This window comes from Hylobates moloch, unplaced genomic scaffold, assembly GCF_009828535.3.
Source record: "Hylobates moloch isolate HMO894 unplaced genomic scaffold, HMol_V3 SCAFFOLD_5, whole genome shotgun sequence".
In the NCBI taxonomy this organism is placed as follows: domain Eukaryota; kingdom Metazoa; phylum Chordata; class Mammalia; order Primates; family Hylobatidae; genus Hylobates; species Hylobates moloch.
Window position 1 is genome coordinate 120,117,680 of NW_026652280.1, and position 26,042 is coordinate 120,143,721.

A 26,042-nucleotide genomic window follows, 5' to 3' on the forward strand; every position below is an offset into this window, starting at 1 on the left:
TAGAAAGGTCACACTTATACTCCCACTGGCAGGGAATGTGAGTGACCATTTCTTCACACCCTTATCAACAGGAAGCATCTTGTTTTTATCTGCATTTTAAGAACTAATGTAGTAGAACAGTTTTTTATGTTTATCGACCCATTGCCTTCCTCGCTTCTCTTTGTAAATTTCTTATTTAAGCCCTTTGCCTTTACTTAAAAAAAAAAAACTTCTGGTTACAAGTCTCTGTCTTATTAATTGTTAATTTGAAAGAGTTCTTTTATTAAGATTATTAACTCTGTCATATACATTGCAAAATGTCTCTAGTTTGTCACTGGAATATTTCTTATGAATGTTTTTGATGTAACAGAGTTTAAATTTTAATAAGGTCATGTCTAAAAACTATTTTCCTTTCTGGCTCCTACCTTTGGTTTTAGATAGAATTTAGAAAATGTATTCACATCCAACTAAATATAAATATTCACATGTATTTTCTTTTAAGTTTATATAATGCATCATTTAATCTTTTATTCATTTGGAACATATTTTGAGGTAAGGTATACTATAAAAGTTCTACATTTCTACTATATTTCAAGCAGTTGATAAATCAGCAGTATTTCTTGAATTATTTATTTTTCCTTTTATGTGAAATGCTAACCTTATACATTTATGAAAAACACACACACACGTACACACATACATATTTGTCTAGGCATATATTTACATACACATATGTACATGTACAGTTGATCCTTGAACGACACATGGGTTAGGAGTGCTAGCCCCTGGCACAGTCAGAACCTCACACATAACTTTTGACTTCCCCAAAACTAAACTATTAATAGCCTATTGTTGACCAAAAGCCTTAATGATAAAATAAACAATTGGTTACACATATTTTCTATGTTATATGTATTATATACTATATTCTTACAATAAAGTAAGCTAGAGAAAAGAAAATGTTAAGAAAATCATAAAGAAGAGAACACATATTTACTATTCATTAAGTGGACATGGATCATCATAAAGGTCTTCATCCTTGTCGTCTTCACATTGAGTAGGCTGAGGAGGGGGAGACAAAGGATGGGTTGGTCTTGCTGTCTCAGAGGTGGCAGACGTAGAAAAAAAATCTGTGTATAAGTAGACCCACACAGTTTAAATATGTGTTGTTCAAGAGTCAACTGTATTTATCTATGCATATATGTGTGTGTGTGTGTATACATATATATATATATGTATATACACACTTTAAAATATCTCCACATGTGTAACCAATATGTAAACAATCTAATTCATTGAGTAACCCATCTGGTCTTTCCCTCTTTTATTCAATATATATACATGAGTGGGTTTTACATGCAAGCATGCAATTATATGCTTTTTTCCCCTCAATCTTATTATTACTGTATTGACAGGAAAGAGGTCCTACCATTTAATAAGAAATCCTACTTGCTTTATATGTTATAGCATGGATGGTCTCTTCTGTTCATTAGGTACTTAATCACCTCAAATATAACAGCATATTTTCATTTAATTTTAGACCTTCCTGGTTTGTGTCCATATGAAGAAGACAACATATTTGTGTATAAGGATTGTGCTGAATTCCAGTACCCCTGACAATGCTTAACAAATAGAATACACTTTTAAGGCAAGTTTATCCTCTTAAAAATTAGGTGTAAATTATTTGCACTAATTTTGCAAATGAAGCAGATTTAAAAATGCCTTATTCAAGGTCACACAGTTAATCAGTCACTGTGTTTGGGTCAGGGTCCACGTCTTTCAGCTGTCACTTCAGGAAATCTTCTATCACCATACTCTTTCTTTTCTAGTACTTGGTTTCACTCTTCTACATGTACTGCTTTGCTAAAATAAACTTGGCTTGAAGGCAGAGTCATTGAGGCTCTCAAGCCATGAGTAAGTTAAAACACTCAATGAATTGTGAAATAATTCTGTTCTATATTTCAATATGTATACCCTTAAGTGGTATAGGTATCTCCTATAACACAAATAGCTTAGTCAACCAGACACATAATATTCAACAGGACACATAATATGTATGCTTTATGTGTCTGGTTGACTAAGTTATTAGTGGTACAGGAGAACTAAATGCACAAACTGAAAAATTAAATACATATGGCAGAGAAATAATGCTTGTTGAAATAAATACAGAAATGTCAAGGATGGTTTTATCATATGTTGAGGTCAATACTCTTTCAGTGGAAACATACTTGAAAATATAATTGTTCTTAGTGGGAAAATACGATTTCATATGAAAATATTCCTTGGTTTACTGCAAAAATCAATACATAAAAATCAGTTAATATAAAAATCAACCGAATGTAAATCAATTCTTTAGGTAAATTACATTATAATAAATGTGCTAGGGAATGTATTAATGAGAAACTGCAGGGAACACTCAACAAAAATTTAATGAGGGCTTACTCTATGCCAGGCTGTATGCAGCACACACCACATAAGAATGAACAAGACATATTATCTCTTCTTTGTGGAATTTACAGTCTCTTAGGAAAGAAAGACAAGAGGTGACTAGAAGGACTAGAATAAGGAAGAGTGCCCAGGCTAGGGTTGAAGAAAGACTGTTATAATGAAGCAATATTTAAGTTGAGAACAACAACATAAGGATAAAAAACCTTGGGGTGGGGAGGGCACTCGAGAGGTGGGAATGACATTCTAAGCAGAGAAACTTGCAAAGCCAGGAGGCAAGGTGAGTATCTGTCTGTTAAAGATTGGTCAAACTTTATGAAGCTTTGAAATTAACATCAACTTCTTTATAAAAGAAGCTGGAGAGAGGTAGTAAAGTGAGGACTTTATAAATATTTGGTTGAGATTTGAGCTTGTTTGATGACTGACAGGAAGGCATCAAAGTGAAGCTGCATACACATGGGGATGAGGTAATAACTAGTAGCACAAGGTTCCTGATGAAGAGAGAGGAGAGAAATCCTGCATAGTAGGTGAGTGGATCAGCCCAGATCACTGTAAAAAGACAGAAGTAAAAACCAGGATATTCAGAGCACATACGAATTTTAGATTTGATGGTGGAAAGTTGAAAGAATCAGCACTTCTGATGGTCTGTGTTTCTCACTGAAGTAGACTGATGAGAATAAAGAGAAGCCGGAAGAGGAGTTAGGAGGCATTTGTAGATTCTGAAATAATCATGAGGTCAATGGAAGAGACAACTGACTAGAGGAAGTCATACTTTATTAAGTCGAGGTTTCTTGTGTGTGTACTTGTATTATAACAAACTTATCTTGACTTTTATCTATGAAACTGAGAAACTAGAAAGAAGGGAAACTAAGACAATCATTGAACCTTGATTCAGAAAAGACTTCAACGTTCATCCAATGAGACTGAATATATAACTTTTGAATAAAATACATAAATCAAACCTTCTTGAAATATAAACATTTCTTGACTTCCATTAACTACCAAATTTGTCAGAGCAGTATTTTATATTTGTTTCCTCTTAATCAACCCCCACTCATTTGTCAATCCCTTGCAATAAAAACTGAAGTTTCTAAGGATATAGATGATTCAACTGCAAATTATTTGGCTTCATTCTATACCACCTTTCCTTACTCCCTTTTCTCCTGCTATCTTCAAATGTTTTCAGCAACTCTTAGAACACCTCTATTTGATTATCTTCCTGCTCCATCATAAATGTTGCAACTTCTCAGTGGTGCGATTTTAGACCTTTTCTCTGTCCCCAGACTATTTCACAATATTCATGTTACATATTTCTTGGCTTCCATTTGTACTTCAATGCAAATGCCTCTCAAACATACAGGCTCCAAAGCCAACCTTTTCATTATACTACAGGTCCTCATTTTCAATGGTCCAGCCAGACATCCCAGTCTGAATGTCCCATGGAAACTCCAAACCCTACTTTATCATTTCACTGTGTTTCCAAGTTTGAGTTAACATCCTCCTAGACCCTTATGTTCACATTTTTGAAATCATTTTTTCTCTTGCTTTTACCTCAGGTATATATCAGTTATCCCACCCCATTGATGCTATTCTTTTATGATGCCATTTATTTATCCTTCTGTACCCTATTTCAGGCTTTTAAATAATATTTGCTTGGATAATTGTAATGATCTTTATAATTCTATTCTTCCTTCCTTTAGGCTTCACTCACTCTGTCCTTCATGCTGTGGTCAGAGTAATCTTCCTAAATGATAGGTGCGATTATGTATTCTCATGCTCAAAAGTCTCCCGGGTGGTTAAAATAGTGATAGCTGTCATTTGTTAAGTTTTCGTAAGTGCCAGACAGTATGCAATCTTTATCTTATATTACCTTATATTATATAGTCTCCTTGTCCTTATCCTAATCTAAAAAAGGAGTACTGTACCCATTTTACAACTGAGAGTGCCACAGGCCATAAAGCTCAACTAATGGCAAAGCTGGAATTCAAATAAAGTGTTTAGTGAACTGTAAATCTCTGCTCCTAACCATTACTTTCCCACCTAGAGAATAAAAGTCAAACTCCCTAGCTTCACATTCAAAGTCTTCAAAATGTATTGCAAATGTTCATCTTCAACCTTTTTCCCTACCATCGACACTCTAAATTTAAAATAGTTTTGTGTGTTTGTTTTATAGAGACCAAGGTCTCACTACATTGCCCAGGCTGGCCTCAAACTCCTGGGCTCAAGCAATCCTTCCGCCTCAGTCTCCTGAGTAGTTGGGACTACAGGCACATGCCACTGCACTGTTTTAAATGAGTTTGACTACATTTCTGGCATGCTTGCCAAGCAGTGGAAAGTCTTTGAAGGCTAATGCTCCAAAAAATATGTAGTAGTTAACCAAGGGCCAGGTAACCGGTATTCTGTGTTACACCTAATCAACAAAGTAGTGATGAACTGGTTACACTTTATGCCAATTATTTAAATAGTGTTTTATCATCACCTGTTTTTTTTAATTGGTTGAGAGGGAGGAGATATTTTAAAACACAGTAACTAATTTATTATAATGCTTTATGTAAAGCCATATATACACTATGCACAATTTTTTGGTCTGTAGCCTCCACAGCTAGAACACCCTATTCTTCTTCTTATAAATAAATACATCTATTATTCCTTTATATCAATAGGTATTCTACATGTGAAAGAAAAATGAGCCTTCAAAATGCCTCAGAAAACCAAATGCAGCTGTAAATGGCTATACAATTTTGCACATAATTTACAAAGTTTTTATAAATGTACAAACACCCTGTACAGATGTGTGAAGGATACAGTGCTTAGTGTTATTATTTGAATAAGCTAAATCTTTGTTGGCCTAAAAATATATTAATACTTTTGAAATTTGGATGTTGAGATTTATACTTTTCTTGGCAAAATCTTTAGAACTGGAATAAAGGAAATTATGGACATTACAATAAATCACATCAACAACCAGGAATTAATATTTATTTGTAAGCCCTTTTATGTAAATAAACTTACTACCAGCAGACAAATAGCATAAAAGGCACTTAACTTTGTTGGAGTATACACCCTAAGGAAGTGACTTTGTGAATTGCAAAAGAGAAATGAATTATTTCTCTTTTCTTACTTTCACCCATTTATTAAATAATTCTATTTGCTTCTCTAAATGTGTAGCTATAACAAATATTCATATAATGCCTCTGCATAATCTGTAGAAAATCAGATATAAATTACAGAAAGATAATGAATGGGAACATGCAATCCTCTATGGTGTTCATTAATGGGTACTCTCTACAAGATCCTGTCAGCTTCAGTTTCCTAATTTTTCCTTGCATGGTTCCTATTTCTTCAGCAGAAGGTTTAGGCATCACTAGGATAGCTCATCATTGGTGGCAGGAGTGAAATGACTTGTCTGTCAGACATGCTACAAAGCACAGAGTTGTTACTGAGAAATATGAAAGAGGGCCTCAGATTTTACTCATTTAGCAAGTAGCAGACCAAAAATGCCATGCTGAATTAGATGATCCTCCCCTACCTTCAGCCACTTCTACACCATTGAGTAGTTTTCATTTTCCCATGGCACCTGGATAATTACGGAATTAGAGTCTAGGAGTGGCTCCTAGATGAATTTGATACAGAAGTAACAATAGAAATAGCTCCCACAGCCTTTACATCTGCTTAAGGGAATTTGCAGCAAACATCTTCAGAAATGACAAAGCGACTGCAGATCTCCTACAGCCTCTTCATAGTCTCTTTGATGTATTTCCTTCTTTTAGAAAGAAAGACAGACTTTTTTTTTTATTGTTAATTCTATTGCTAATTCCAAGAGATAGCAGTGAGGAGCGAGTGTCACACATCAAATAAAAAGAGAACAAAGGGAAAAACAACAAATGAAGGCTCTTTTCCCCCTCCCACAACTTGAGATCTTTGAAACGTACTGCTGGGATTGTCTGCATTATTTGGGGGCTATTGATTCTATACCTGTGGATTCCATGCAAAAGTCAGATTTCTAAAATAAGTGCAATTTTATGGTTGATCATAAAGCTCTCATTGTTTTCGACAATTTCTGACCTGCTTCTATGCTGCCAATGTGTCTCCTGCCATTTTTAATAAGCTTTAGAGTTGGTGCATTAACACTGAATGTCAAGCACCACAAATAGAATTGCTGATTGTATGCAGAAACACTATTTTCATATATTAAAAAGCTGCCTTATTCTTACCATAAAATTCAGCACTCACTTCTGTTGTATTTGATCATTCTTTCATGCACATCTTAGCTCTCAATAATCCTTGTGTGAATACAAGCCTTTGAAAGGGAGAAAGTTAATGTAAATAAAAATGACAATCAGAAGTGGAACCTAATTTCCTTTCACTTTTATAAAAAGGTACATTAGGCTGTTTAGCTGTTCATTTTTCCTATGATTCATCATCAGTAACCATGTAATCCAACATCTGTGAAAGCAAGTTTAAAAGCTAGACACAACAGAATAAATGCACCTCCTTAGCATGGGTTGGCGTTAGGCTTTCTTGTATTCTCAAATTATAGAGCATAATTCTCTAGAAAGGAGTGTCATTACTTATCCACTCTACTTCGTGTTATTCTGGATAGTTGTGCAAAGTTGTATCTGAGTTTAATCCATATTTTCCTACAGCATCAAGTAGAATAACCCAATTTTGGGGAAAAATTAGTAATTCTCAAATGTCCCACAAAACTTAATATAGGTCAAAAATATTTTTATACATGTGACTGACAATCAGTGAGATACAAATTATTCATTGAGATGTATCCATGACTAATCTAAATAAAATTTAGAATCCTGTACTCCTCCCTGTATATCATTCTACGTCAGTGGACTAATCAATCTATCAACAGCTACCAATAAGTTAGAGTTAATTCTGTTAGGCATTTTCCTTCCCTTTGTAATTCTTCACTTTTTAATATCGGTCTACTAAACTCTCTAAAGTAAACTTGGAATATGCAAAATACTGTAATGGAGAAAAAAGCACCCATAGTTATGCCAGCACACTTACCTGTTAACATTTTGGAGGTGATTATTTCTTTCCCTCAATCTTGTGTTATGCATATTTTTTAAAAAAACACAGTCAGATTATAGTATATATATAATTTTTGTTCTACTTTTTTGCTTGGCATTATGTAAACATTTTCCATGTTACTGCAACCTGTGAAGTATAATTTTTAATGGCTAATTTTCCATGAAGTGAATCAATTATTAGGCCAATTTTCTTAAGTATAGATTTGCTGAAGATTTACAAATAAAACATCATTTCTTACCTTCTTTAGTCCAAATACCATTATTGCATATATACAACAAAGGTTTCTGCAGGTATCTGTAAACCAATGAATACTTTAACGTAAATTATTTTCTTGAGAGTGGGGATATTCAAGTATCATCAGAATTAGGTTTTCTTCACCAAGAGTGGCCCAAATTCTCCTGATGTTGGTTCTCCTTAAATTCTCACAAATCATCTTGATTGAGTGGCCACTACGATAGTTACTTTATTTGCTCTTCTGTAACAATCAATAATTTATTCACTGACTAGGTATTGAATATCATCCACATGAAAGAGATCGTGTTAGCCACTATGATGGTACACTGATGCATAAAGGGGCAACACCTACCCTCAAGGAGCTACTACTCAAAAAAGGAGATAAGTAAACTAACAAATGAGTGGAAATGACAGAAAATAAAATGAATGCTCCAAAGAGGAGAAGATAACATTTGGCTGAGGTTCTCAAGTAAGATTATTCTGAAGAGACAGCATTTGAACTGAGCTGTAGAAGATGCATAAAAACTGAATCAGTAGAAAGCAAAAGAAAGATATAACAATATGCCAAAATTAGAGGCAACAATTAAGGGCATGCAACTGAATAACTGAAAGACAGCTTAGAGTATAGGAGTCAATGGCTGAGTTGATGATGTGGCTTAATGATCAGGCAGCAGTTCTTGAACTCCATCTGTTATGCCATAGGGATCCACCATAGGTTCTTCAGCACAAGTATGAGGATTCATGTGGCAAACTGAAGAAGCTAACATGGCAACGGTGTGTAAATTGGATTGAACAGAGAAAAAATACCAAGTATCTGGGTCAGATCTATTGAAACGGTCTAGGCCTGATACAGCTAACATATTTGAAATGGCAATACAGCAATTAATCTGACTTGCTCATTACAAGGTAATCATTAAATACAAAAGAATAATGTTTCTATATGTACTTGGAAAATTGAAAATGAATAAAGTGACTAACAAGGTTATTTGCACTAACATAACCCATGTGGGTTTGGTGCTCTTTATCTGAGGATTGGACAGGGTGGAGCTTGCAAGTTGAAATGTAGCAGGACTGGAGCAGGCTCTGTTAGGAGTTGCCCCAAGTGATGCCCTGCACCAACATGGCATCCTAGGAAAGAAGAACTGGTAGGTCTCAAAAGGAGACAGAGCACTCGTGGCTGAAAAAGGTTAGAGATTCTAATCAAGTTGGACTATAGTATATAGCCTCTTAAATGTTGCATCAACTGAGTGGTAGAAGTCAGAGGGAAGGTTATCTCTGGGAAAGACTGGGTGCTACTCTCAGAGTAAAAGGCAAAAATGGTAAGAGTCTTGCTAGGGTCTGAAAGTTTGTGTCCCTGCAAAGTTTATATGTTGAAACCTGACCACCAAAATGATGATATTAGGAAGTGGGGCCTTTGAGAGGTGATCAGATCATGAGGGTGGAGCCATCATGAGTGGCATTGATACCCTTATAAAACAGATGTCAGAGAGCTTCCTCACCCGCTCTGTCGAGTGAGGACAGTGAGAAGGTATAATCTGTGAACCAGAATGTGGGCCCTCACCAAACACTGAATCTGTCAGCACCTTTATCTTGGACTTGCCAGCCTCCCCAACTGTAAGAAGTAAGTTTCTGTTGTTTGTAAGCTACCTACCTGAGGGTATTTTGTTATAGCAGCCTGAACAGTCTAAGACAAGCACAATTTAGAAACTAGGCCATTCCAGGAATTTGGTCTGAATGAGACTGAAGGACAGTGCTATAATATAATCTTTGGGATCTGAAGCTAACTAGAACCAAGGGTGGATTAGCACCAGACAGTGAGCTATAATGTGGGCGGCCTTCTCTTCAGGTAAAAGTGTTTGGGAAGAGAATCAAGGAATTTTGAGGGCCAACAGAAGGGGACTGACCATTGCCCGATTATGCAATAGTGAATATTCAGGAGGTAGTGCCTTCTCAGTAGTGTTACAGAAATATCTTACCTTTCATCAGCAGGCAGAGATGGAGAGATCATTTTTAAATTCTGGAGGGCCTCATGATAGCAGACAAATATTGATATAGTAATTCACTACCCACCTCACTAGCAATTTACACATAAAGATTTGCAGATCCCAGGGTATTAATTAGAATCAGCTAGCATGAAGTCTCAGGATGAGGGTTCATAGGGAGAAAGAACAGACAGGCAAGGGTTGGCGACAAGTAGAGGTCTGAAACGGTTTTGGATATTATCTCATTGGCAACTTAAATGATTGCTTTCTATTAAACAAACCAAAGTGGTTTATGGGATTTTGTCAAACTGAAAGAAAACAAAACTTCCACTGTGAGAAATTATTGAAACTTCCTCCATTGTTTCAAGAAAGAGATACAAAATTAAGCATCGTATCTGTAAATGATTGTAACAGTTCTCAAATTTATTCCAAAAAGCCCATGTGTCAGACTGAACTAGCACTTTATTCAATGCCTTCTCTGCCAGGCACTATTCTAACTGATGTCTGCAAGTGTTCTCAAGATGTGAACCAAAGACTAGTGCTGATCTGAAAATTGTTACCTGTCTGTGATTGGATCAGTATCTTTTTTTGACAAAATGTGAGCCATTATACTACTTCTTTTATTGAGAATGTCTTGCTAGGGAAAAATGTTAACTGCTGCAAAGTATGCTTAGTAACTTAATTGATTTATATTCTGGTAAAAGTTTATATTGTCACGGACAGTTAACAAACATTGATATGCAGTAGCCCACAGACCATATTTTAAATAAAATTGTGTGTGTGTTATATATATATTTATGTGTATACACACACACACACATATATATATCTATATCTATATATATAGATATAGATATATAACAATTTAACCAAGTACACAAGTTAAGCCTAATATGTAATTGAGGAAAATGCAGGGCAAAGTAGACATTTAATTTAGGATTGGTTCATTTCCTCACAGTTCTGTGCCAACAACATGAAAATTCTACAATTCTTAACACATTTGTGAACTGATTCAAAATCCTCAATTATCTTGAAAACTCTTGAACATAACCATCAAATTTCACAAAATATAAACAAAAACAAATTCATTTTTCTTTTTTTTAGAAAAAGACTAATCATATTATTTTTCTGAAAAAAAAATCCCTGCTAAATATAAATTCCAAGAGCAGTTAAGGGACTTGTGGGAGAAGATAGCAGACTGAGGCTAGTCATTCATGTCCTAGCTCTACTGGGGGCTCTGAAGTAACAGTGTTTTATATGTACATAATTGTGTGGAAGTACAAAGAGGAATAGACATATAACAATAAAGATATAAGATTTCAACACATTTATGGGAGAAAACAAATGGAAATGTTGATAGGTCAACAGAAATGCAGTCACCAGAATGTGCTATAAGAGGACTATTAAGAAGGTGAGAAGGTTAGAAACCTGAAAGGCTGCAGGCTCTTGGCTGGAGGGTTACATGAGAGTAAGGGTGAGATGTGGGGCTTAAAACAGGAAGAGAAAGAGAAAATATTATATAGAACAATTGCCCTTCCATTTCCATTACTCGAAGTGATTGGCAGTCTGGCCGTCGTTCTCAGCCAAAATAAAATAAAATAAGTCAGAGGACTGTTTGTGAAATAAATTAAATAAACTGTCTAGGGATGACCTAAGTTTCTGTTAGGAATGTTGGCACCCCTCCTTATTTTGGCATTTGTGGTCCTGAGGCTTGCAGCCTGCAGTTTGATCTTTGGCAGGTTTCCCTGCCAGGTGGGAATACCTGCCCAGTAACAAGCTCTGAATTAGGCTTCTCATTCATAAAGGAGAGTTATAGGATAATGTGCTTATATAGTGGCCAAAAAAAAGCCATGCCAACTTCCCAAACCTTGACTCTTATATAAGAGTGGATAACCAAAAATCATGAGATATTGGAGGAGGAGTTACAGCATGCCTGAGAAAAGTCAAGACACACAAAAAGAAAACTGATCTTGAAGGAAACAAATAATTCTGGAAACAGAGAATGGTATTAAAATTGTAATTAATTAATAATACAGGAGAAACTCAAAGGAAGATAGACATGCAAACACACATACACACTTAAGAGAGAAGAGGTTAATAATACAGAGATTCAACCCATGACATCCAAAGAACAACTAGTAGAGTTGCAAAGAATAGAGCAAAGAACACATAGAATAAGCGATTGTCAGAAATAAAAATGAAAAATTTCCACAACTAAAGAAGTAAATTAACCTTCAGATTGAGAGGCCCTGTAGAATAACCAAAACAGTGAGGAAAAAAAAAAAAAAAGGCCAGCACCAAAACATATCATACATCTTTAGGAGATATAAATTAGAATATTAAATCCAAAAAAATGATCCAAGAAGGTTTAGAGTAAAACACACACACACACACACACACACACACACACACACATATACACACACACACCAACAAAGGAACAGGAATTCAGAAGTCATCAGACTTTTTCATCAGCAACACTGGAGGCCCATAGCCATTGAAAGCCAAACATGGTGTGCACCTCTAGTCCCAGCTACCGGTAGGACTGCAACCCATGGTGGGAGGACTGCTTGAGGCTAAGAGTTTGAGGCTGCAATGTGTTATGTTCACAACCCTGCACTCCAGCCTGGGCAACAGAAAGAGACCCCATCTTTAAAAATATTAAAAATGAAAAATAAAAGCCAACGGAGTAATGCTTTAAAAATGCCAAGGAAATATTGTTTTCTACCCAGAATTATATTCCAAGCCAAGTCATCAACGCAGAATGAAGGTAAAAGACTTTTCACTCTTTTAAAGTTAATTTTCCACATTTTTCTTCGGAGGAAGCTGAAGATGTATTCTAGAAATATGAAGGAGAAAACAGAAGTAAGGAGAGTCAAGAAATAATTAGGCCATTCTGCAGGAACAGAAAGGTAGAAACCTAGCGTGGCATCTGTGCTGCTGGCTTAGGCAGAGCTGTTAGTGTGCACACACAGGAATGCCCAGTTGGCTGTTTAAAAATGACTTCTGCCTTGATTGGTCAGTGATGATGTCATGCTAATTGTTAAATAATTTGACTCCAACGTGAATTCAAGAGGAAAGTAAACAAGAAAAATGGTGACAATATACAACTAAGTTTGTAATTGAGAAGATGAAAAACTTTAGACTATGATAAACATACATTCCATTGTCAATAACAAAACAAGGAGGAAAAGAAAAAACTGTACAAAAAAGTATAGAGATTAATATGAGGCAGATATGAGCCAAAAAATAATGTGACATTATTTTAAGCAATTTGAGGTCATTTAAAATAATCTACTTAATTTTGGTGCTGGAAATGCTCTCTGAGTGACTGAAGGGTCAAGACCATAGTTCTATAGAGAAGGAAATGTAATCCTATTACTCATTTCATCCATGACCAACATCAATGTAGTCATAGTAACCCCAGTCTACTTGAATTTTAACTTTTAGAATCAACCTATGGATCAAACATGAAACCCTGGTTATGGTTACAGCACAAAACGTAACTATTAAGAATCCTAACAACATAAAAATAAGAATAACTGAGGTGATCAGTGGAATGGGAGAAGGCAAAGTAGAAGAAAGTTTAGGGTCATTAAAACTCTCATGTTGAGAATTTAAGTGCTCACTGATGTTGATGGAATAAGACATCAAGAAATTCTTTTTTTTAAGTTACAAAAATAATCAACAGAAGACAAATTAATACAACAACCATCAAACAATGAAAAAAAGCGATAAACTAGTGAAAATAGTGCTGCACCCATTATTAGATCCTCATATTTCATAGTGGGGAATCAGTACGTATTGTCTAAAACTTCCTCATTGAAAGAGAGGTTATGGAGATAAATTCACCATAAGAACAAAAACAGAAAAGACTAAAAGAGACTGCCTCTAGGCAGTGAAATTGAATGAATAAAAGACCCTCAATTCTTGGGTTTTCTTATCATAAGCACTTAGTCTGATTTTTAAAAAGTAATACACACAAAATAAAAGCCTCTGTTTTGGATCTACTACATGCTTGTGAATACTAAAGGAACAAAAGAATCGTCTATTTCCCTGAAGTCTTTTCTATTTAATACATGAGACAAGACCTTAAGGAAAAGACAACATGTAAGAGAGTACCTAGTAGAGTGTAGAGTATACTTATATAGGTGCTAAAAGAATGCAAATACTTAATGACAACACTTCATATTACTTTCGTAGCCTCTAAGAGATAATTGAGAGAATAGTTCTTTAGGAAATACTTCTTGGAAAAGAGTAGTCCTTCCCAATTCAAGGTATCTTCAAGGAAGTAATGGATTACTATGGGTGGGGAGGAAACGCAAAGGCCTTTTTCAACAAGATGAAGCCCATGAGAAAATATCCAGAGATAAGTAGTGAGCGCCTGGACAAATGCAGGGGCTGGGAACTAGAGTGGGATTGAGCAGGGAAACCAATCACGTGTTTTTAATAGCACTGCCTTCTAGAAGTTATGCCATATATTATCTTGAATCATTTCTTTCTGGCATGAAAAATGTTATATGAAATAACGATTGGGTTTTATTTATTTATTAGAGTTAAGGTTGCTTCTAAGAAAGACTGGTTTATTCATAAGAATGCAAATTTTTAAAGCCTTTTGGAATTTAGAAAAGGCTTGTCATTTAAAACTCCTATAAATTAGATATGCTCTATTCTATACAACAGACTTACATGTTCTTTCTCACAAGATATGCAGCATCAACAATTTGTCAAATGTGATTCTTCTGAGGAAGCCATTTGAATTTAAACTGTAAGATCCAAAAAACTATGACCTAGTAGAACATCTACTCATTAGAAACTTCCAAGCAAAAAAGCTACCTTGGATTTTTCTTTGAAACATATTTGTGCCCACAGTTTCCTGTAGTGTTTTAATTTTGTTCACTTAAATATTTTATTTTTCTATATCATGTCAGAATTAGCTAACAATTGAAGCTTACCTAGGATTCTAAATAATTTCAAATGGTTTTAACATTTCCATGCACTTTCTATAGTTTCATTATTTAAAGAGAGCTTTTTGTACTTAAAATATGTTTAGATGCAAGACTGTAGAGGGAATAAAGGACATTCCCTACTGCCTCAAGGGTTTCAAGCCACTGTGGTCACCAAGAAAATGTGGGCTCTGAAATCTAACTGCAAGGATTGTAACTGACCAAGGGCCCTGGCTTCTGGGCTCTGAAATCCCGTCTCTGGGTTTGACTAGGAAGTCCACACTGCTAAGGGTTGCTCCCAGGGAACAACTGAGTTCAGCAAGGATATTAACGCAACCAGTTCCTGAGAGATACAAAGCTCCCTCTGGTGGGCGATCTTTGACTGGAAGATTCCCCATTGGCTGAAACTTTCTTAAAACTGCACCATAGTGTAACACTTTTTCATATCCAACCTTCATTCCTTCCCTCTCTCCTTCACAAGGATTAAACCTGCATGGTGATCTGACAAATTTCCCAGCCTCCCCCAGCTTCTTCTTTTTTTCCTCAAAGCAGTTCTCCCCAATAAATCTCTTTCATATCTAATCCTGTTACAGTAGCTGTTTCTTGGAGGACCTCTATTCACCATTAAAGATAAAATTTAAAGAATGACTGTTTATCCCATCTCTTCAATAAGACAAAGAAAAAGAAAATTTAAATGACCTGGAAGGAGGCCAGGGAATACTAGGCAATGAATATCATTGTTAATAATCTTATTGTACACATTAGTTTATTCATCCAACAATTAGTGACTACTTACTGTGTGTCAGGTAGAGTACTAGGTGCTTAAGATACAGAGATTGAATATGACCTTGTCTTTGACCCCTATAATTTCACTGACTGGCAAGGAAGGCAATACTCCTTGAATAAACTCTAGCAGAAGTAGACACCCAGTGTTATGGGAACTTGCTTGAAGACACAATGGATTCTTCCACATGAGAAAGGCTGAAGGTGAAGATTCAGTGATGTGAGCCTTGAAATTTGAGTAGGCATTCTCCATGTGAAGAATGCAGGAAGAAAAGCTTCCAATCAGAAGGTATAGCATAAGCAAAGGCAGGAGGGGAGGCAAGTATGTGGGATATGTGAGCAGTGGTGAACAGCAGGTATGGTCAGAGCTGACAGTGACTTTTGGGAGCATGGTAGACCTGAAAAGTGGGACAATGTTGCTATGAAGAGATAATGATTGACTGCTAATGCTGAAGTCTAGTAAATAAATGTCTAGATGTACTATTTTCCTCCTCACACAAAAAAGACTGTAATCAACAAGTACTTAATAGAGTCTCCTTAGTAAGGAATCAGATTCAGAACAGAAGCTATAAGGCAAAAAGGTCTGATCCCTACCTGTGATGTACACAGGAAGCATCAAATATATATACTCAAGATAACAAAGAATAAAACAAAACTAGATAAAATTGATTTATAGCATATTTTGTCCAGAACATATTCAGGAGGCTAACACAATTAAGTTTAGCAACTTCTGCATTCCAGCTCTGTACTAAGTGCTGTGGGATTCTCAGGAAAATAAGACAGAAGCCCTTCTTCTCTTTTACTAGAGCCCATCAGTTTTGGGTGGAATGATGAAGGTGTGATGGTTAATTTTATATGTCACCTTGAATGGGATGCAGAGTGCAGAGACATTTGCTCAAACATTAATCTGAGTGTGTCTGTGAGGGTGTTTTTGTAAGATTACCATTTGAATTGGTAAACTGAGTAAAGCAGATTTCTCTCCATAATGTGGGTGGGTTCCATCCAATTAGTGAATAAAACATAAAGGCTGACCCTTCCTTGAGTAATGAACTCATCCTGTCTGGCTGATTTAAGCTGGGACATGGGTTTTTTCCCCTGCCTTTGGACTCTAATTGAAACATCATTGTTTCTTGGATCTTGAGCCTGCTGGTCTTTGGACTGGAACTACACCATCAGCTCTTCTGGTTCTCAGCTCTTTGGACTCAGACTGGGGCTACACATTGCCTTTCCTGGGTCTTCAGCTTGCCAACTGCAGATCATGGGACTTGTCAGCCTCTGTAATTGTATGAGCCAATTCCTCATAATAAATCTCTATATTTATTTATTTATTTTTATTTATTTATTTTTTTGAGATGGAGTCTCGCTGTCGCCTAGGTTGGAGTGCGGTGGCGCGATCTCGGCTCACTGCAACCTCCGCCTCCCGGATTAATGCCATTCTCCTGCCTCAGCCTCCTGAGTAGCTGAGGTTATAGGCGTCTGCCACCATGCCTGGCTAATTTTTGTATTTTTAGTAGAGACAGGGTTTCACCATATTGGCCAGGCTGGTGTTGAACTCCTGACCTCAGGTGATCCACCTGCCTTAGCCTCCCAAAGTGCTGGGATTACTGGTGTGAGCCACCGTGCCCAGCCAATTAATCTCTTTATATTATATTATACACACACGTACGCATGCCCTATTAGTTCTGTTTCCCTGGAGAAGCCTGACTAATGCAAAAGGGAAGCACAAAGATATGGTAAGAGCCACAAGAACAAAGATTTCTGGGTCCTCAGGGAACACAGAAAAGCATCTATTCCAGAATTGGAGAAAGTGGTGAAAGGGTGGTCAGGAGGCTTCCCAGACGAAAGTGTCTAAGCTGACAAAGTGCTGCAACCATTATAGATAATCTAATGCTAAACAATAAATGCTGAAAAATAATTTTAACAGTATTCCAATGCCTGCATAGAATCAAATATAAATTCTTCAGCCAACATATCTAAAACCCTCTACAATCTGTCTGTAGTGGGAGCTAACTTATCTCCAGTGCTTTCCTGCTCATTGCCCAGAGAAAATCCCCAGGTAGCAGAATATGTTTGAGTCTCTCCAAAGCCTACACAGTTACAGCATTCCCTTCATCTGGACAACCTATTCTCTCTCTGCTGTTCCCCAAACCCCTTATCTCACTAGCTGGGTGACTTGGAGCAAGTTATTTAAGTCTTGTGTTTCAGTCTGGTCATTGGTAAAAGGAAGGGATGATAATAGTACCTAATTCATAGGGTTGTGGTGAGGCATAAATGACCTAATTATTAACCAAAGGTCCTTAGCACATGTCAAGTGCAATAGAAGTGTTTCCAGTTGTTATTATTGCTCTTAGGCAGTTCAAACTCCAGTTCTACTGCTTCCACCAAATCTTTTCAAATAGGAAATTCATAGCGATTTCATTTCCCTGAAATCTGATGGCACTTTAAAAATTCTCCATGAACACTTAGCACATAATACCTTGTCATCATGTTACTTGTTTTCCCAGAATGGGCCCTGGAAACAGCCTACCTGGGTTAGAATCCCAGTGCTACCCCCTTGGGGACTTGTGAAAGTTACTCCCTAAGTCCCAATTCCTTCATTTGGAAATTGTGAATAATAACAATACCCACTTTAATGGGTTATTATACAAACTCAGTGGCAAATATACTCCTTAATAGGGTGACTGGCACATGGTAAGAGCTCCTACATGTTTGATATTAGTAAATGGTAAGTTCCAAAGGCACAGAGTTTTGCTTTAATTCTCAAATTCTCAGCACTTAGTCAAGTTACTGGATAATCATGATAAATCACTCCAGTAATTCAGAAGAGAAGAGAACATTGTCAGAAAGAAAAAGGAATTAAAAAGTGAAACTATTAAGCTTGATGGGTTTATATCTCATGCATTTAGTTCATTTAATGCATATTTGGAGATCACCAACTGGGGTACTATGGGTACATGACTATGACTGATATGTACTCGACAAGAGGCCCATGAATTAACAGGTGAGATGACATATATAAAAATAACATCATTATAAGGAAGTACATAATTCACACTGCAAAGTTCAGAACGGTGAGAAAAAAGCTTCATTCATTCCTCAGATATTCAGACAGCACCTACTAGGTATAAGTCACCGCATGAGGCATTCCGTGGTAGACTGGAAAAGAAGCTGGGAAAGACAGCAAGCATGGCTGCTGTTTCAGATCCCTGTTCCTTCTATTTAAAAAAACAAACCAAACTAACCTCTTCCCTACAAATAACAAGAACAACAACAACAACTATGTTGCTTTACATTTTGAACTTTCAAAGGCCTATCTCATGCAATTCCCTTAAGAATTCTCAGAGGGGAGATTTAAGTAACTTCAGTAGTTTATAATAATTTGCCTTAATTCACAAGCCAATACATTCTTCTCTCAGGATTCAAACAACCTAATGTCTGATTCCAGGCTCTCCCTTCCAGTTCTATACATTCTCCACTGCATCACTCAGCACTCTCTTCCCGGCTATTCTCACTGCTCAGCGACCCCTACCACACCTTTCAGGACCCCCCTACCTTGATGTTTGTAAGCTTCTGAGTAATTCATGCCATCTAGCAAGGCCTGATATTGTTCAAAAAGAAGAAGAAAAAATCGACAGCCTTCATAGAGAGGAAAAAATAGATATGCATTTGATTCCTTTACTAAGAAATAGTATATTATTGATCTTTGCATCTTTATTATCCTAGAGAAAGTAAGCTGCTTGCTAAACAATGATAGTAAAGATATGCTAAGAATCTTTAAGTATTTATGATGATTTAGATTAGTTTGTATTATGGACAATTTTACCAGAGCTTCTAAGTGCTTCCAACTTCAGGGCTTTAAGCTGCTTAAGCATTTGTACTTAATGGTTAGATCAAGATAATGCCTATCCTTTTAATACAACATTACTGAAGGCCAAATGTATACATTACATCATTTTTAAGATTTGTTTTTCAAGTAACTTAGAGAGCACTATTAAACCTCAATATTGCCCCTTGACAACTTTTCCTGCATACAGAATGGCTTTCACTTGCTCGACTGTATACAAGGGGAAATGGTTCCTTCCGGGAATGGACGGCTGCTTCTGAGTGTTTTCAGGTATTCTATACCTGAATTCTATATAGACAGGCTGAGCACATAAATAACCTTCCCAAGAGAAGTTTCCATCTTGCGCCATGTACCTGTGGGAATTCACTGCAACAAAATGCCCTGGAGGGCTGATTTGAATACCATGTTCCCAGTGGAATTCTTTCTAAGATGCTCATTTATTAACCACCAAGGATTCTGATGCTTAGATTAGCCCAGCAGAGAGCTAAAAAGTGGTGGAGCAAATGCAGAGAATCATTAGTTTATAAACTCAAGGAAGGAACAATGATGATTATTCTGTGTTCCCGAAAAAAAGCTCAGAGAAGGAAACATTTTGCCACATGGAAAAAACATTACTCAAAAAAGAGACTCAGCAAAGTGCTTTTAGACCCTTTAAGAATATTATTAGTAGTATTAGTAGTAATATTATTATTATTCAGAATCTAGACAATACTATTATTGATGATAACTAACTGAGCCATTTGCAAAAGCATGGTTTGACACAACGAGGTGCTCGATAAATATTTGTTGGAGAGTCACTTAAAAACACCAAGAATGTTTTATCAAGCTGATTTCCATTTGACTTTTAAAAGTTCTCTGCATCACTATCTGGTCAGAAGGGTATTTTAACTAGAAGAGATGGTTTTAGCTTAAAACTCTGAATCTTTGCTTTTAGAACAGGTACTAAACTTGACAGAACAAGGTCTTACCTCCCCATAATTCCTTCTTTTCATTAATGTCATTTTTTAAAATGCATTTAAAAGACAGTGTATGCCCTAGATTCTGAAGTCACTAATATATATTCATGAAGCCAACATGATTGGAGTGTTATTCTGCAAAGCTCTATATCTTATCATATTTTCGTCTCAGATAAGTAGCATTTTTTTTTCACCTAAAGATGGGGAATCATTTATTTTACCAGATTTGGAAAAGTCAACTACATTTCTCTGTGTTGTATACATAACTTTACCTCTAATATCTATTTTTAATGAAATATCCATCTACAGCAAAATAAAGGTTACAATAGAATATATCAGTTTGCTATCGTAACGAAGCCATTTTGGATTCTTATTCTTCTGCTGGTCTGGGTCATTAAACTCTTTGATGTCTGTTAGTTATTAATGTGTTTTTGTTGTTTTGTTTTAAATACAACTTCTGAGTATAGGGAATTAATTATTTATAAGCTGAATATGGAAGAAAATGGTAAAGGAAAACATAGAGGTTACAAACAATAGTAATAAAGGCCTAAAGAGGTTAAATTTGCTTAGGTTAGACTTGATTTCTAACTGGCTTTGTGTGATTATAATTCTTACAATATCAATTAAAATATAGTTTGGATCGATTTATGCTACCTGGAGTACAAAATTACAATCTGTATCTTTACAAAGTTATTATAACTATTTAAATTATCTTAATTTTAGATTTATGTCTAAATATTGTTGTCTACTTTTTGTGGTAAGCAATCTGCCTTTTAAATCCTTTTGGTTGAATATGTAGAACACTTTCTGTTGCTTAATAATTTCTTCATTATTTTAAATGAACTTACTTGATGTGTAGTCTAATTCCTTTATCATTAGAATCATCCTATAAGTTATATATTGTTATGGAGAGAGTGCCTTCACAATGTAAGTGTCTTCTCTTAAAATAAATATTGTATTATGCAAATAAAACAAACTTTCCAGCAAATGTAATATCAATGAAAAACTTAATTTTTAAGTTCAAACTCAGAGAAAGGAGAAAACACTGCACTTTGGCGGGCAGGGCAGGGGACGGGGGTGGGAATCCACATATTCAGATTAATGGGTTTTGTTTAGAAAGTGAAGAAAAAGTTTGTATCTTGGAGATAATATATCCAGCTCCAAATTATGAACTACTGGTAAACAGCTCTTCCTACAGCATAAGAGAACCCATTAATAACATCAGAAATACTAGTAAATGCATATCGAGTGTTATATAGGAATTATTTCTATCATCATAACAACCTTATTATTCCCATTTCAAAGATGAGAAAACTGTGTCTTAGAGATGTTGAGTAATTTGTCTGATGTTACTGAGATGAAAATTCAAAGAGCTTAGATTCCAGCTGAACAAGCCTGATTCCAAAGTCTGAACTTTGACATCATGAGAGTGAGTGAAGAAATAAGCTAACCATGGCAGTCTACAATGAGATTTTCATATCTTACTAAACTATTTGTGGAAATAATAAAACAATTTTCACTATAACAGAAAAAACTCAATACAAATAACAGGCCAAAAAATGCTAAGAAAATAATAAAATAATATACAGCACATTAAGTTTGTTTTCTGTTTTAAAAAGTTACTCACTGTTGCACATCTGTCTTTCTGTTTAAGGTGACTTGGATTTTTGGTTTTCACCAACTTTGGAACAGTTTGCTGTGCAGAAGCCCAGCTTGAAATAAAATGGCAGTTGATGATATTTTTCATATTGACATACTTTGAGTAATATTCAGTGGCTTTTCAATGGCATTTGGAACATAAATAGAAATTACTGAGCCAGCTATGCTAAAAGCAAAACAATTGCTTAGACCACTATTGTGAGGGCATCAGTACAGAACTGTTTAAAGCTGCTGATGTCTATGTGTTCATTTAAGTTTATGATATTTAAAGGCAGAAGTCTGAACATGAAAAGAAAGAAAATCTCTAAAAGTAACTCAGCCATGGAATCTGCTAAGTAGTCTAAAGATATAAAATGTAACATGCCAAGTTTACAACCATAAGAATCTTACTCTACACTAGTATATTTAGCTGCAGAGCTAGAAGAAATGACTGATATCCTCGTCTCCCATAATCAATTAAGAGGAACATTCATTCATTTATTCAATTAACAAATATTTTCTTAAGCACATTCCATGTACCAGATGTTATTCTAGGTATTGGGGATAAAGACAAATGATGGGAGGGGAGACCTATAGAATCCCTGTTATCACAAAGCTGACTTCATGTGGATAATAATAGCCAACAAACAAACTAACTAACATTGTATATCGGCAAGCAGTAAGTGTTATGGGGAAAACAATAAAGCAGGGTAAATAACTGGAAATGCCAAGGGTAGAAATGAGGATACTACTTTAATTAGGTGATAAAGTAAGGTTTCACTGAAAAGCTGCCAAATGAGCAGAGAATTGAGGAAAATGAGAGAATGAGAGTGAGTCATGTAGATTTGCAGAGTAAGAAAATTCCAGCCAGAGAGAATAGCAAGTGCAAAGGCCCTTCAGTGAAGGCATCCTTGAAGATGTAGTAGACGCCAAAAGAGAGTCCTACAGGATTTGTAAACTAATGAGGAGATTCACAGGACATGAAGTCAGGGAGGTAGCTGGGTCACTAAAAATAGATTGACTTTTATTTACTAGAGATATTGAGACACTGTGAAGTGTTTTAACAGAGGAGTGGCATGGCATGCCTTACATTAAAAAAAATTTGTACTGAATACCATCTTGATAAAAGATTACAGGGAGTAAGGGTGGAAACAGACCAGACAGATTACTTCAGTTATCCACATGGGAGATGACAATGGCTTGGAGGGTTGGCTCCTAGATATATTTGTTGATAAATTGGATGTGACAAAGAAAAGATGCCAAGGTTTTTCATGTGATGGAGACTACTGATAGACAACTACAAGATTTTTGGCCTAAGCAATTGGCAGAATGGAGTTGCACTGAACTGGAGTTGTCTAGAATGGTTTTGGGAAGGAGGTGGGAATTGGACATTTCATCTTAGATAAGTTCACCATGAAACGCTCAATAGGAACTTGGTGATGTGAAATAGGTAGTAACTCTGGAGTTCAGTAGTGAGGTCTGAGATTGAGTCATCTGGGGCTTATCAACATATAGTTCACATTTAAAGCCATGAGACTGGTTTGTTAGAAAGTACAGATAGAGAAGAGGAAACACAGTGTACCTTAAGAGGTTGGGGGATAAGGGGAAACCGGTAAAGAAAAGCCAAAAAAAAAAAAATGATGAGAGAGAGCCAAGATCAAGGAGTCCAAAAAGCCCAGTGAAGACAGTTTCAAGAAGTGAGGAGTAACCAACTGAGTCCAATGTGTCAATCAATCCAGAAAGGTGAAGTCTGGGATCTCACCCTTGGAACTGGTGATACAGAGATCAATGGTTATTGGACACGAATTATATTTGTTACAATGGTAGGGACCCAAGCATGTTTAGAGTGGTTAGGAAAGAAATGGAAGTAAAAGAAGTAGAGAAAGCCAGTATAGACAAATCTTTCCAGGAGTTCTGTTGTAAACGGAAGTAGAGAAATGTGGCAATGTCTAGAAGGGGATATGAAGTACAGGGAGATTTTTGTTTTTCTTTTTGAAGATGGGATGTATTTTTACATATTTGCACAAATGATGTTATAAAAGAGAAATGATAATGTAGGAGAAAAGAAGAAGAATATCCGCAGTAATGTCCTCACTTTGGTAAGAGAGATGGGATTGAGTATATGAAGAAAGGTTGGTCTTAGAATGGGGACAATTTATCCACAGTATGGGAAAGAAGGGCAGAGTTTGAATGCAAGAAGACTGTCAGGTGTGTGCTGAGAATTTGTGGAAAGTAGGCTCTTATTTGATGGTTAGCAGAGTGCTTTTTGTTTTCTCATTCTAGTGAAGGACAGAGAGAAATAAGCAGGAAATGCAATGTTATGATAAAGACCTACTGGAGGAAAGGAGTCTAGGAGTTAATGTATGTGTGCTTGGTGTGTGCTCAGGTGGGGAAGGAAAGGCAGCCAGGGGCTAAGTGCTCTATGTTAAGTAAGCAGTATGTTCAAAGACCTGAGGGCAAGAGTATGGTGGACACCCTGGGGACTGAGAGTAGTGGGAGGGATCCTGGCTGGAGAGAGGTACTGGGAATGGAAAAGTGCAGTGGAATTTGAGAGGATTAGGTAGGTCTGAAAGAAGTTAGAATTGATAGACGTTGGTAGTGAATTGAATATTTTAGGAATGAGCATGAGGGTACAGGACAAGCTACAGTTGATACCCAGGTTTCAGTTTGAACAACTGGGTTGACATTGATTCTTGCATTAGCTTAGTCACCTCAGACCCTTTCTTCATGATTTACCTCTATGCAAATTCAACTCCTGCACTCAAATCTAACACACACCCTACCTTCCTAGTATTCTTCCATTGCTACTATTCATTACAAGTCTTATGATGAACAGGCATTGTACAAGGTGTTTAAGATGTATTATCTCATTTATCTGTATAACAACCCTATAGGTGGGTCTTGTCATCCCTTTTTACAAATGACAAAGGTGAAGTCTCAGTATGGACATTTTAACACATCTCCCAATGCACAACTGAAAGAATTAAAGTAGCTGAGGAACAGTTTCTGAATTATATTCTTGACATTTTCTGTACATTGTACTACAATGTGTTGTGACTATAGTGAGACTGTAGTTTCCAAGATGCAATCATACACCTTTAACTCTGACCCTTTAGTGCTTTGAATTTATGAGGGAAGGAAATCAAGGTTGACGTGAAGTGAAAGAAATCTGTATATGAGACCCACAGCTTGAAACTTTAGATAAACTGATAGTTTTCACTGAACATGTTGAGGCAGTGGAGAGAGACCCAAAGAGCACTCCAATTGGCTGAAATGCTAACATAATAACATAAACTGAACAGCTCTTTACAGATCTGAAAGCGGTCCACACATAATCTTTCTTTTGCTTCTTCTTGGTGACTATTCTCCTCTTCCTATGAATAGGAAACTCTCACCTTAGAGAGTTAAATAACTTGATCCAGGTTATGTAGTTGTAACACCAGGTCTAAACTTAAAAAAAAAAAAAAAAAATGTTGCTAAGGTTTGGATTTGTGTCCTTACCCAAATCTCATGTCAAATTGTAATCCCCAATATTAGAGGAGGGGCCTGGTGAGAGGTGGTTAGATCATGGGGACCTATTTCCCCCTTGCTGTTTTCATGATAGTGGGTGAGTTCTCATGACATCTGGTTGCTAAACAGTGTGTAGCACCTTCCCCTTCACTGTCTTCCTCCTGCCTCGTCCATGTAAGACATGCCTGAATCACTTTCTGCCATGGTTAAAAGTTTCCTTAGGCCTCCCCAGCCTTGCTTCCTGTACAGCCCGCTGAACCATGAGCCAATTAAATCTATTTTCTTTATAAATTACCCAGTTTCAGGTATTTCTTTATAGCCCTGCAAGAATGGACTAATGGGTCCAGCACATTTTCCTCATATAAGCATTTCCCCTCCCATATTCACTATTCAAGTGATACTTCTCAGTGGTCCCAATTTCATATCACCACATATTAGACACTGATAGGAGAAAACAGATGAATGAGACATAGGATTTAACATTCCAGGAAAAAGAAGAAGATAAGCAATTAAAAAATTACTCCAAAATGTGACTAGCGTGCAATTAGAATTGTGCCCAAAAAATGCAAAGAAAGCACAAAGATTGAAAAGATGACTTTTTTTCTGAAACAAGGAGTAGGAAGATGGAAGCATTTTCAATTTGTCCATTATGTACAGATGTGCTTTTCAGATACAT

At 36.3% G+C, this 26,042-nt stretch overlaps 1 protein-coding gene and 1 long non-coding RNA gene across 7 annotated transcripts in view; both read right to left on the reverse strand.

Annotated features, from left to right (window-relative positions):
• Positions 1-26,042, reverse strand: part of NTNG1 (netrin G1) — a 348,354-nt gene that overhangs the window by 194,498 nt on the left and 127,814 nt on the right. The gene's annotated exons all lie outside the window — the stretch shown is intronic.
• Positions 1-26,042, reverse strand: part of LOC131383534 (uncharacterized) — a 32,718-nt gene that overhangs the window by 1,916 nt on the left and 4,760 nt on the right. Inside the window, exons 2-3 of the long non-coding RNA XR_009213674.1 lie at positions 6,639-6,724; positions 977-1,109 (exon numbers count right to left, since the gene is read on the reverse strand). This is a non-coding gene — a long non-coding RNA (uncharacterized LOC131383534). The remainder of the gene's footprint in view (positions 1-976; positions 1,110-6,638; positions 6,725-26,042) is intronic.